The 13461-nt window shown below is 36.9% G+C and overlaps 1 protein-coding gene and 1 pseudogene across 11 annotated transcripts in view; both read right to left on the minus strand.

Annotated features, from left to right (window-relative positions):
- Window positions 1-13461, minus strand: part of Lingo2 (leucine rich repeat and Ig domain containing 2) — a 1322423-nt gene that overhangs the window by 294581 nt on the left and 1014381 nt on the right. The window lies entirely within an intron of this gene.
- The window catches only part of LOC134486927 (malate dehydrogenase, mitochondrial-like), a 41155-nt pseudogene continuing 27694 nt past the window's right edge, over window positions 1-13461 (minus strand).

Consider the following 13461-nt stretch of genomic DNA (forward strand, 5'->3'; position numbering starts at 1 on the left):
CTTAGCAGGACCCAGGGCTTCCCCTTCCACTGGTGCTCTTACTAGGATATTCATTGCTACCTATGAGGTCAGAGTCCAGGGTCAGTCCATGTATAGTCTTTAGGTAGTGGCTTAGTCCCTGGAAGCTCTGGTTGCTTGGCATTGTTGTACATATGGGGTCTCGAGCCCCTTCAAGCTCTTCCAATTCTTTCTCTGATTCCTTCAACGGGGGTCCTATTCTCAGTTCAGTGGTTTGCTGCTGGCATTCGCCTCTGTATTTGCTGTATTCTGGCTGTGTCTCTCAGGAGCGATCTACATCCGGCTCTTGTCGGTCTGCACTATTTGGTAAGCCATTCTTATAAATCTCATTTTTTTTTCAATGGAAAGTCTTTCAAAGTGTTATCTTACAGTTTTGTAACCTTGAGCCTTAGGTAATGAATAGAACCAATTCCTTAGATATCCTTAAGTATTTCTATTGTTTCTCTGTAAAACGATTGTATTTTTTTAAAGCTAATCTCTTCAGCAACCACATCTCTTCTTCATCTCAACTTTAAGCACAATCTTTTCTCCTGCAAAACTGAAGTTTAAAAAAAAAGTTCTTCTCTGCTTTCTTATATTCCTCATTGTAAATCTGTCTAAAAGACGCTATCATACTTATGCCATAGCTCACATGCTATTTTGTCACCAAATTTCTCATAACCTTTAAATGTACAATCTCTGGGCCTTTTGCAAGAATGTTACATGAAGGACTCTCGTTCTGCGCTCAATAGAGTCTCCTTGCTCATATTCTGGCCTTCAAGCTGGTACCAGAATCATTCATAGCTTCCACATACAACTTTCCAGGCTTCTACTGCAGGAGTTTCGAAATTCCATTTAAGAATGACCTGGGTTCAGTCCCCAGCTCCGAAAAAAAAGAACCAAAAAAAAAAAAAAAAAGAATGAGTTATAAGGATTCTTATTCACATGCTTAGGCAACAAGTTCACTTTTTCCATCCCTATTTTAGTAACTTTTCTGTGAAAAATACTCTCAAATATTAATTTGAAATTCTATTTTCAGAGGTTTCATTATAGAATCACTCTGTTTCATTGTGGAAGCACTTTGAGGTGGCAGATCGACATGGTGCAAAGGGAATGGTGAAGGAAGCCTTTGCAGTTCTTGGCTATCAGGAAGCAGAGAAAGAGGCAGGATATGTCCAGAGACAACTTAAGACTTTCATAGATGCACTAGTTTCTATGGCCTACTTCCTTCAAAATTATCCCTGACACATTCAAGCCCTTTCATCTCTTAATTGAATATATTAACTCATTGCTAAATTTAGTGTTTAAGTGATCTTAACACATTCAGCAGACCTACCCCATTTAGATCAATAGTTCAAAACAAAAGAAAAATTGAGAATATGAACCATATCTAACATCTTTACATCAGAAACAGATATACAAAAGATATCAAGTACTAAGTAAGTTTTATATAAAAACTTAAAGGTATGTTAGGATTTTAATATTTATATGATTTATTTTTTATGGGTTTTATTGTACATAGGCTGTGGGCTTAATATTAGTATAACTTTTGGAAAACACTATGCTACTTGTTTTTTGTGGATTACCAAACTAAATATATGAGAAGCTAATCATAGTTTGTGGGATACCATAAGCCTTCCCTATATCACGGTATAATATAGAAGGAGTCTTCTGGTTTTCAGACAAGGAGCCTGAAGCTCTGAAAATGTATGCAAATCCCATACTAGCAGGATGAGATGCGAAATCCAGAGTAGTCCCCAGAGGCTTCTATGTTATATTTAAATATCCCCATGTTATTGCTTCTCCTTTACTGCTCTGTACTTTTTCCATTGTTGTGACAAAATATCTGATAAAAGTATATAAAGAAGTTTGGTATACTTGAGGATAAAAGTTTGAAGATTTAATCCATATTGGAAGGGAGGGCATGGTGGTCACATTGTACCTGTAGGAAGGAGAGAGAAGTGAATACTGGAGCACATCCCCCTTCCTCATTTTTATTGAGCCCAGATACTGGCCCACACAATGGAGGGCATCCATGTTCAGGGTATATCTTTCTATCTTGATTAAGCTAATCCAAAACCTTGCCTATAGACAGACCCAGAAGTTTGTTTTCATGATAACTGTAAATATGAAATTGATAACCAAGATTAACTAACTCCCTTTTGCTTAGCAAAAGTAGTTACTAAAGAAAAGTTTGGGTTCTCTTAGCTATGTTCCTCTAAGAATTCCATTTGTCCCAGGCAAAATTCATGTCTTTTTTAAAACTGTGAATAGAGAATTACAAAACTTAACATGGAAACTTTATATGACTATTTTCCTGTGTTCTTTTATATAACTGGTATATATAATTTTATATAAAATAAAAGCAATGCTCTCTTTTCAATGTTAAATATTAAATATGCATACTTTAAACTATTCTAGTGAGGGTATTAGGGAAAAGGAACTCTCAACTGACAAAAGGCCTCCACCAGATTTAGCCTGTAGATAATAAGTCTGTGGAGCATTTTATTGATTAATGATTGGTAAGAGATTGGCAAACTGTGGGTGATGTGACACCTGGGAAGAAGATCTTGGGTTATATAAAAAAGCAACCATGAAGAGCAAGCCAGTAAGTCACATTGACCACTCTTTCTGCTTCAATTCTGGCCTCCAAGTTCTTGCCCTGCTTGGGGCTCTCTCTTTAATTCTCTCAATAATGAACTGTTACCTGCAAGTTTAAGCCAAATAAACTTTCTCTTCTCAAAGATGCTTTCGATTGTGATCTTTATCACAGCAATAGAAAACTAACCAAGACAATACCCTGAAAGCAATGAAACATAAGCATTTTACAAATGAACTTAAAATGTCTACGGAATATCATTTAGAATCTCTCTAGCTAAATAGCCACATAGTATGTAGTGTAGTTTGCAACTGATCTTCATTTCAAGGGAATGCTAGCCCGAGATATATGAAATTCTACCTTATGGTTTGCTTTATTTTCAAAGGAGAACCACACCTTCTACAGAATACCTGAAATGCAACCTTTTCTCTTTCGGGATCCAACAAAACTTTGCAACACTTTTATTAGTATCAGGCTATATGTTAATTTTGCCAAGTGACTAAGGCCGTATGGTTCCAGATAACTAAGTAGAGAGATATACACAGACACTGATTAATATACATCAAATAACTGTTCAATGATATTACCGAGTTATACTAGGAAAAACAGTAGCTTTGAATGAAAAAGGCAGTCATTTATGCTGAGGATCACACACTCCCCCTTAGAGGGAACTTAAAACCATCTAGTATAAGGTGCTCTCACAGAGTACTGTGAGAAGTGCCTACCAAATTACTGCAGAAAAGCTTGTGTTATATTTATGACTCCATAAGGCAGTCTTCCCTCATATTAAAAAACTCCGAGTGTTATAAAGTTCATCTGTTTTATTCTGCCAACTTTCTGTGTAACTTCTACCTTTTGATCTTACTTTAGCCCTGTGGAATTTCACAGGGTAAGTCTGATCCTTTTTCATACAATATCACAGACAGACAGACAGACAGACAGACAGAACACACACACACACACACACACACACACACACACACACACACACACACATTTCTTACTTTGGTTTAAATATCTTTAATTCCCCAGGATAAAATAAGTTGGTTTCCAAAACATACTCTCAGAAAAGTATTGTCTTTATTAGTATTGATCCTCACATAAAAATAGAAAAATCAGAAAATATAATAACTCTGTGTCATTTTCTCTGCGTTTATATTCACCTGATCTAATATTTTAACCTAAAAGGAAATGATGGAGAAGTACACTATGAAATATAAAATACATTTTATAAAAAAATCTTAATAAGAGTGATAATATATACAAAATTATTTTCTTATACATAGTAGAATTACAAGTTATCATTTTGCTGTCTTTTATTATGAGTGATTTTTTTAAAGAAAAGAATTTTAATAAAGTTTGAAAGTATTTGTATGCCTCCAAAATACTCTAACTAAAGCAAATAATTATGAGCTGTAATAATAATATATGTTAAATTTCCAATTCAAAATAAATCTAAACCAATTTTATATTGAAAAGGAAATCCCATTAATAACATAAACTTTAAAAGGAAATCATGTTAAGTGACATCCAAGTAGTCATTATCTAAAAGTAAAAACAATTATGGTAGTTATAGCATGTGATTTCAGAGTTAGTAGGGCAAGACTCAATTAAGTTAAAATATATCAAATTACCATCTGATTTTCATTTCAATGATTTTAAATGAAATATTTATTGAGCTTTCAACTTGACTGCATTGCATTAAATCTATAACTTAATTTGGAGATAATTTTTATTCATTCATAAGGAAAAGATTTGCACACACATTTCTTGCTATATTCTATGTCTAAATTTGAGTTTTCCCCGCTATATCATAATATATAATTTTACAACAATTAAAATTTAGTGTTTTGTACATGTTTGTGCAATCAAATTTTCACTAATGTATTTTTTTGTTTTGAATGGCACATGTAAAAGTTTAAACTAGTAAATCAAATATATGAAACAGAAGCTTAAATTCTGGAACATAACACATGCTTCATATATCTTCAACAAACAATATTCATATCCATTGAGTACTTCTAATGCAGCGTAAGCATATCTCAGAAATCTAACAAACAAGCTGGAAAACAGAACAGGTTGAAGAGTCAAAAACTTGAGGACAGGAATCAATTAAATTACTCTCAAAATTAACCAAAACAACAAGTTAGATTGAACTGCTGTGTGCCTCTATGATGGAATCAAAGATACAAACATGAGCAGAAATATCAATACACAGAACAGACAGAAGCTCAAGTTGAAGAAGTTCAGAAAATAGTCTGAGGACCACAGAACACAGCATTTTCCCTGTCTGTAAGTCATTTCTAAGTAAACTCAAATTTAGAAGAACAGAATGAGAAATGAGCTTCTCACTGGAACATAGACCTGATACCTAGGTTATTCAATAGTTAAGAAAATTTGAGGGTTTTGTTGTTGTTACTATTAAAAAGACATACAGAATATGTAAATTAGTAATTATACAAACCTCAAAAATTAAGTAAAACCAAATCTCATATAGTGGTAAGCAGCCTACATAGTTCTAAGATATATTATGTTCTATACCTATGGTGGCTTTCAAAGGACATCCATCCATATTCTCATAGAGAATATCTCTAGGTGTGTGCAATGGGTTTTGAGAGACTCTTTAGAGTACCTAGATTCTCTTGTCTTGCTTCTTGTTAGCTAAGGGGTCATTATTTCCACTTTACAGAGAAGACTCTCAAGGTTTATGATAGAAAGACCATATAACTCCTAAACACAAGGCATCTCCCCAGTAAGGGACGTCCCATGTTGTCCTTTGTCTTGCTCTCTTGTTTAAATTTATTTCAAAACTAGTATGTGATGGTTTCACATAAATACACATGCAGCCATCAGTTTAAGTCATATGTCATCCATACCTTTTCAAATCCCAACCCACATTAACAAATCCCAGCAAATTTACTTTATTCGACATTGTAAATTTTCTATTGATGATTGCATAATAGGAATGATGTCATTCCCTCTCCAACTTTACCAAATAATGACTCACAATTAAAATCACACCTATGTACAATGCATAACCTAATGCACCACATTTCATGGATGTACCATAAAATGATAGAGTCAAATAAATTAAAATGACTGCCCCTAAATGTATTACTTTTTAATGGAATAAGATCTACTCTTACAGCAGTTTTAGAAGATGCCATTAGCAGTACTAATGCTATGCACTAGATTTCTGGAATGTAAATCTTAATAACTTAAAAAAACAATTTTATTTACTATTATGTATGTAGATGGTTTTGCCTTCATGTATATCTCTGTACCATGTGCATGCATGGAGTCCCTGGAAGCCAGAAGAATGTGTTAGATCCCATGGGACTGGAGTTATAGATGAATGTAAGACACCATGTGAGTGCTGGGAATTTGTCCTAGGTCCCCTGGAAAAGAAGCCAGTTCTTTTAACCACTGAGCAATCTTCCCAGATCCCCTTGCCCTTTAGAGAAGATTAAGACATTTATTTTTCAAATCATTCATGATTAAACTTTAAAACATATATATACAAATTCATTTTATATTTTCATTTTAATCATAAATCAAAATATCCAGTTTTCAATTTTACACCAGAAATGAACAACACATTTTAAAATATTTGATATTCAATATTGTACTCATTATTTAATATTTTTGACTAAGACAAGAGGCAATAAATTTGCCCCATAATTTCTACTGCAATCTTTACACTATATTTTAAATTAGTATTTCTGAAAGTGTTTTGAGTATTTTTTCTGCATTCTATCATGTTACCACTGAATTTCCTTTAAAAGTTTTCAGGTTTTTGAGAATTTCAGATACAAACACTATATTTCCATCATTTCCATGTTCCCTCTCTTTGTCCATTTCTTCTGGTGTCCACAACTCCATTAGCATCTTTCTCTTCCCACCCACTTCCACCAGTGCCTCCCAACTCCATTAAGATTCATGACCTCTTCTTTAATTTTAATTTTAATACAGGAACACACAAACACACACACACACACACACATTATAACCTATTGAGTCCGTTTACTGTTGCTCAAATGTGTATGCATTTAGTTCTGAACACTTGTAATTATTAGAATTTATTTACCATTATTATCCACCCCCTGGAAAAAAAATGACTCTACTGTGCTAGATAAGTTCTACTTTAAAACAACCCAGATGTCTCTCAGTGGAAGATTGGATACAGAAAATGTGGTTCGTTTACACAATGGAATTCTATTCAGCTATTGAAAACAAGAATATCAGGTATTTTGTAGGCAAATGGATGGAACTAGAAAATATCATCCTCAGTACATTATCTCAGATTCAAAAGGACATGCATGGTATGTACTCACCGATAAGTGGGTATTAGCCAAAAAGTACAGAATACCTAGGATGCAACCCACAGATTGTAAGAAGGGTAACAAGCAGAAAGACCCACATGAGGATGCTGCAATCTTACTTACAAGGGGGAAGGAAATAATCATGAGAGGCAAAGCCAGGAGGAGATCTAGGTTAGAGAGGAGATGGTAAGGGTAAAAGGGGAAGAGGACCAGGTATGAGGATGTGGTAGGGTAGAAGACAGGAGAGAATCCCAAAGGACCAGGAGAATGAATGGAAATAAGCAGCCTCAGAGGTGGGAGGTGGGAGACACTCTACAAAGTACCAGAGACTCAGGAGGTAAAATACTCTCAGGACTCAATGAGTTGATCTTAGTCAAAATACTCTACATTGGGAAGAGGGAGCTCGATGAATTCACCTCTAGTAGATAGACAATGCCTCAAGTGTAGGGAATGGGTTCCTAACTCAGAGTCAAAATTTCTGACCCAGAATTGTTCTGTCTAAAAGAACTGCAGGGACAAAAATGGAGAAGAGACTGAAGGAAAGGTGGTTCAGTGACAGGCCCAACTTGGGATCCCTTACATGGGGTGTGCCAAGGCCTGACACTATTACTGTATTACTGATGCTATGATGCATTTACAGACAGGAGCCTGGCCTGGCTGTCCTCTGAGAGGCTCTACCATCAGCTGATTTAGTCACCTGTAGATAGTTAATCCCAACCATTGGACTGAAGTCAGAGATCAATCACTGTGGTTGAATTGGGGCAAGGATTAAAGAAGCTGAAGGGGAGGACAACCTCATAGACAGACCAGCAGTCTCAACTAACCCAGACCCCAGGGAGCTTCCAGAGACTGAGCTACCAACCAGGAGCATACGTGGGCCATTCTGAGGCCCTCCACACAAAAATAGCTGATGACTGCCTGGTCTTGTTGGGAGCGATGCCCTTGAAGCCCTCCATTGTTGATGTTAGAATTAAGTATGACTAGGTTCATGGAAAATCCCCAGCCAGCTGCAGAAAACTAATACAAATCTGGTGGCCAAGAAAAATAATAATATGATAAAGTTGTCCTGCTGACTAATAATATGACAAACCTGTGACCTTTCTGACAACCTGTCAACATCAGGCTACTCCCTGACCACACGAATATTGTGTCTTTGGTCTGCGTAAATGTTTCATACTTCCCCCCTCCCTCTGCTACCCATGTTATGGTATAAATTCAGCCTTGGGGAAAAATAAAGTTGTCACCTTGATCAGACTTTTGTCTTGGCGTCCTTCTTTGTGCCTCTAGTCCTCCATTCTCTTCCAGGTACACCCCTTACACCCCTAGCTTACATGGCCTCAGTAGGAAAAGATGCGCTTAATCCTGGAGAGACTTAAGGCCCCAGGGAAAGAGAAGGCCTGGTGTGTGGGGAGAGTGACCCTCTAGAGGCAAGGGGAAGAATGGGATGAGGACTGTGGGAGGGAGACTGGGTACAATGATTGGAATGTAAATAAATAATATACTTAAAACAATCCAAAGTAAAACTGAAAAAATTTTTCATAAAAATGAGACTTTGAATGGATAGCATTCAAACTCCTGTGTTTTAGCTATTAATATCTAGTCACCTATTACAAATACTCTGAGGTAATTCAAATCTGAAATGATTTGATTAATATTCCATAATTACATAACATGAGAAGTTAAGGACATATACTTGTTATAGGGAAGACAATGTGGTGTATATTAAATGTATAGATAGACACACGTGTTATATGTCCATTGATATGAGTAACATATCAATTACCCTAAAATCATTGTATCCTAATAAGTGTTAGATAATGTGTTTATTACTCTTAAGCAAAACTGACTTTCAGTAGGTGAATGTACTGTCTATTTCTTATTTAAAAAATAATTTACCATAACAAAGACTATTTGCAGTCTTAAGTTAGACATTAGAAGCTTCCCTGATTGTAGCAGGATGATACTGGCATCAGGGAGACATGAAGCAGGGAAATGACACACATAGACATGTGATAGGAAATCTTAGGCCATCATTTTACTTGCATACATAGTAGTGTGACTGGAGAAGGAAAGCAAAATGATATAAAAATTATAGAACACTGGAGTTGACATGAGCTAGTCCGCAGAGCAGTTTATAGCTTGTTAAAAATTCCTATGGTGATTGAATGTGCTGTCATAGGAGATCTCTCTATTAACCACGTATCCACTGAAAAACCACAATTTCAATATGTGTAATTTCTTTGAAAAGAAAATGGAATTGGAAACCAGCTTCAGAGTTTGGAATCCTCAGTTCAGAAGGAGCTGTGATTAGTCTGAGCGGACTTCTAGCACCAGGGAGGTTGAAGCTGAAGAAATACTGTGAATCCTGGGTTATCTCAAAAAAAAAAACTGAGCCATCTATTAATATAGAACTTTTAATGTTTGTCTATGAAAAGTTGTAGATCTACAGGGTATAGTGTTATTCAAATACTGTCCTCTTTCCTTTGACACATGAACATGCAGATGTATGCCATTTTTACTTATTCAATTTGTTGGGAAAAATTTAGAATAATAAAAGCAGTGATATATATTACTTTGGGACATGTTTTCTAAGTGTGAATAGTCAATGTATGTATTTATATGTAATTAATAAACACATATGTGTCCCTTAATAATTCCTTTTGGCTTATATGGTTATTTTAATCACAAGAATATTACCCAAACTCTAAGAGTAGTTAGACCTGAGACATGCATATTTCTTCAGATAAAAAACACCGCTTTGTGCTAAAAATGAATTTGTTGTGCTTTGACTAATAATCGAGTTTGAATTAGCATAGTAATTCTTACTTTCTAAACCTCTAAGAAAAACGTGGCTACAATGTATGTAAATGTGTGTACCGCAAGTGGAGTATAAAATGTATATTGAACTGAGTACTGAAAACAGAAGGAAAGTACCAGGATAGCCTTTTTTTTCTTTAATAATCATTTACTCTAGGAAGAAGCTTCTTTAAATTAATGGACCATAACAATGCTTTTGGAGACCAAAGGAGGCTGATTGGATAATCAGATTCCATGGCCTAATGGAGGCCATGAATTCCCAAGTCTAACCTTGCAAAAATATCCACTTGAGTTTATTAAAGGAGAATTTTTTTGCCAAATGCTTAATGAGAAGCCAAGCTTGCATGAATAATTATTTTTACTTACTGTTCTCATTAGGGAAGAGAATGAGTTATCATCCCTTTAGTCAGGAATTTTAAAAAAATTCTCCCCTATTATTACCATTAACTTAATCTTTTTTTATACTTAATAAATCCATTTAAGTTCTTTCAAGTCATAGAAGGAATCAGCCATTTTAATCAAACAAAAAGCACCCACTTTTCATTTGAGCAAATGAAAAAAAAATCTGAAGTTGTCTTTAAAAGCTCTACATTGAGTAGAGATCTGAGGGGCAACATCCCGTTATCATATCTCTTATTCCTACATCCTCATGTTTTCAGATTTGAAAACCTGATTTAAAGGACAGGAATTTGCTTGTTTGTATTAAAAATAGCCCTAAAAAGAATAAAACACACAGCCTGTGGGTTTTTTTGACCATACAATTAAAGGGTTTGGAAAATCATGTATTCCAGGTTTTAGGGTGCTGGTGACATTCATCTCAGTCCTGTACTCTAGAAACTTGATGTCACTTTATTTTAAAGTGTGAAGGAGTTTTGTGACCTTGTGGGTGCAATTCTAGTTTTTCCAAAGTACAGTTATGAACCTTATACATCTCATGCAGAACAATCATGAGAAGACTCTCAACGGTGGTGAAGCAACTTACTGGCTAGGGTATTGAACAGAGATGAGTTCCTTGAGTTTTCTTTGTGCTCTATGGATCCCACATTTTGAGCTGAACATGTTAATGTACTCAGAACTGACAATGAATGGAGTCACAAAACCAAGGCAAAAATTGTCCATTATCCCATAAAGCAGATGTGTGTAGCTTTTTGTTTTTTGAAGAAAAACCAGTGACTGCTTTATTGTCATTAACAACAGACCAGCCATAATTTGGAAGGGATGCTGATGCTGATATAATGCCTTCCATCAGAGCAAATTAGACTCTCAAGTGTTTCCAATGACCTGATGCTGCATAGGTTAGGATGCTCCTGCTGCTCTAGGCTCAAGCCTCTCACTCACTTCATGTTCTTGCCTTTCTTGACAGAAGCTTTCAGCTCAGGGATGGCCTCAGCAGTCATTTTCTCCGCAAAATGAGATTTTGTCAATGCCCAGGTTCTTCTCTGGGCCCTTTCTTCCCAACAGCAAAGGTGTTGAGAAATAAATGCACTCTATCTCTTTAGACTGAACGAAAGAACATCCAGCAATTCCTTCCTTCCTCACCATGATCTATGACAGAGAAGACAAAGCCAACTCCAGCTTAAGCCATGGACACAGTGCAAAACCTGCTCTAGCCTTGGACTTCATGGCTTCTGTGCAAGCCTCCTGGATCCTCCCCGTGAGTGTGGCTGGTCTTTGGGAAAGTCAAACTTGGGGATACACTGAGAGATGGGGGAGATGACCATCTTCCCAGTGTGGCCACAAATGACAGATGTGTTGACTCAAACTGAATCCAAACCCTTTACCTCTGCCACAAACATATTCGTTCTGATGATATCAAAGGTTGTCATATTGTTAGGCTTGTACATGACATAAACTTCTGCTGTGACAGTGATGGTGGAGTTGACTAGATTGGCAATGGTGCAAATCATGGCTTCAAGGCAATGCTGGGTCATCCTGTGTCCTCCCTGGCTTCCTGGGCACTCTGGCTTGAATGACCACATCACAACCTTTTAGGCAATCTGGCAACAGCTCTGGTATCAGGTAGGCTTCCGCATTTGCTGTTCTCAATATGACTCAGATCTGCTGCCACACCAGGTGTGTATTATCATAGAAGGCCAGGCAGCTCACTAGGGGCTGTTCTTCAGGAAGAGTGAAAGGGGTTGCTCAATGTCCCCAGAAGCTCTCAATACAGCTACTTTAGCATTGTTCAGGGCTGAAGTTCTGAAGCTGTGGAGGAGCGTCGCAGTGGCTGGATGAGTGAGAGCAGATAGCATGGCTGGGGCCAGCAGAACACAGACTTACAGTCACAGGAGCTAAAAGGAGTCAAGAAACTCCAAAGATTTCCATTCTGCTGCATGTAAATCTTGGAACAAAAATATTCACAGGAGGAAATACGGAGACAAAATTCGGAGCAGAGACTGAAGGAAAGGCCATCCAGAAACTGCCCCACATGGTAATCCAGTCCATATATAGCCACCAAACCCAGACAATATTGGTGATGCCAAGAAGTATAAGCCGACAGAAGCCTGATATAGTTGTCTCCTGAGAGGCTCTGCCAGAGCATGACAAATACAGAGAAGGGTGCTCACAGACAACCATTGAACTGAGAATGGGATCCCCAGTAGAGGAGTTAGAGAAAGGATTGAAGGAGCTGAAGGGGTTTGTAACCCCTTAAGAACAACAATACCAAGCAACCAGAGCTCCCAGGAACTAAACCACCATCCAAAGAGTACACATGGACAGACCCAGGGCTTCAGCTGCATATGTAGCAGAGGATGGCCTTGTTGGGCATCAATGGGAGGAGAAGCCCTTGGTCCTGCCAAGGCCCAATACCCCATTGTAGGGAAATGTCAGGGTGGGGAGGCAGGACGGGAGGGTGGAGGGGGAACATCCTCATAGAAGTAGGGAGAGGGGAGATGGGATAGGGATTATGGACAGGGAGACAGGGAAAGGGGATAACATTTGAAATGTAAATTTTAAAAAATCAAAAAAAAAAGTCAATTACCTTTCAGGCTGAAAAACCCAAGAAACTGTTCTGTGAAGGACCTAGGACATCTCCTTGAAAGATAATGCCCAGCTAGGATAACACCAATCATCATTTGTCTAATAGTTAAGGACTTTAATTTCCTAAGGATAGTGACAAAATTATTTCCTTTGCAAAGCTACGAGGTACTCAGCTCCTTATCACACTCAAAATTAGTAAACCCACAATGTCATTTTGTAATCCTAATTATCAGGTGACATTACAGGGAATGTGAGAGAAAATTCAAGTCCTCTTCCAGGATAAATCATCTGGAAAACTCAGAGCTAATGAAGATCTAGCTGTGCAAACGAGGGCAGGCTCTTTCTTTCATACTCTTTTTAGTAGACTGCTTGTGATTGGCAACACATTCTGGTATTCTGGTTTGCTCTTGATTTAATAATAAGACTGTTTCATTTATCTTCTACTCTTTGGCCATTGTTTTTAAAGTGGGTACACAATTTTTAATCATAATTCCCTAAGGTAACATATAGAGTATAAGTCAAATAATATCATGGAAAGCATAGTTCTCGATTAAGAATATCAAATCATAGAAATGTAAAAGAACACACCAAAAGAAATAGATACATCTCTGAAGAAGACACAACAATTACAAAAAAGAAAAAAATTCAGTGTGCAGACATTCCTCAACGCAAAGAAAGCCCTTCCTTGAATGAATAGAAATATCTCTTAGCCTCTCACCTCTTCTCTAGTAATTAAAATAATCT

The sequence above is a fragment of the Rattus norvegicus genome, chromosome 5, assembly GCF_036323735.1.
Source record: "Rattus norvegicus strain BN/NHsdMcwi chromosome 5, GRCr8, whole genome shotgun sequence".
In the NCBI taxonomy this organism is placed as follows: domain Eukaryota; kingdom Metazoa; phylum Chordata; class Mammalia; order Rodentia; family Muridae; genus Rattus; species Rattus norvegicus.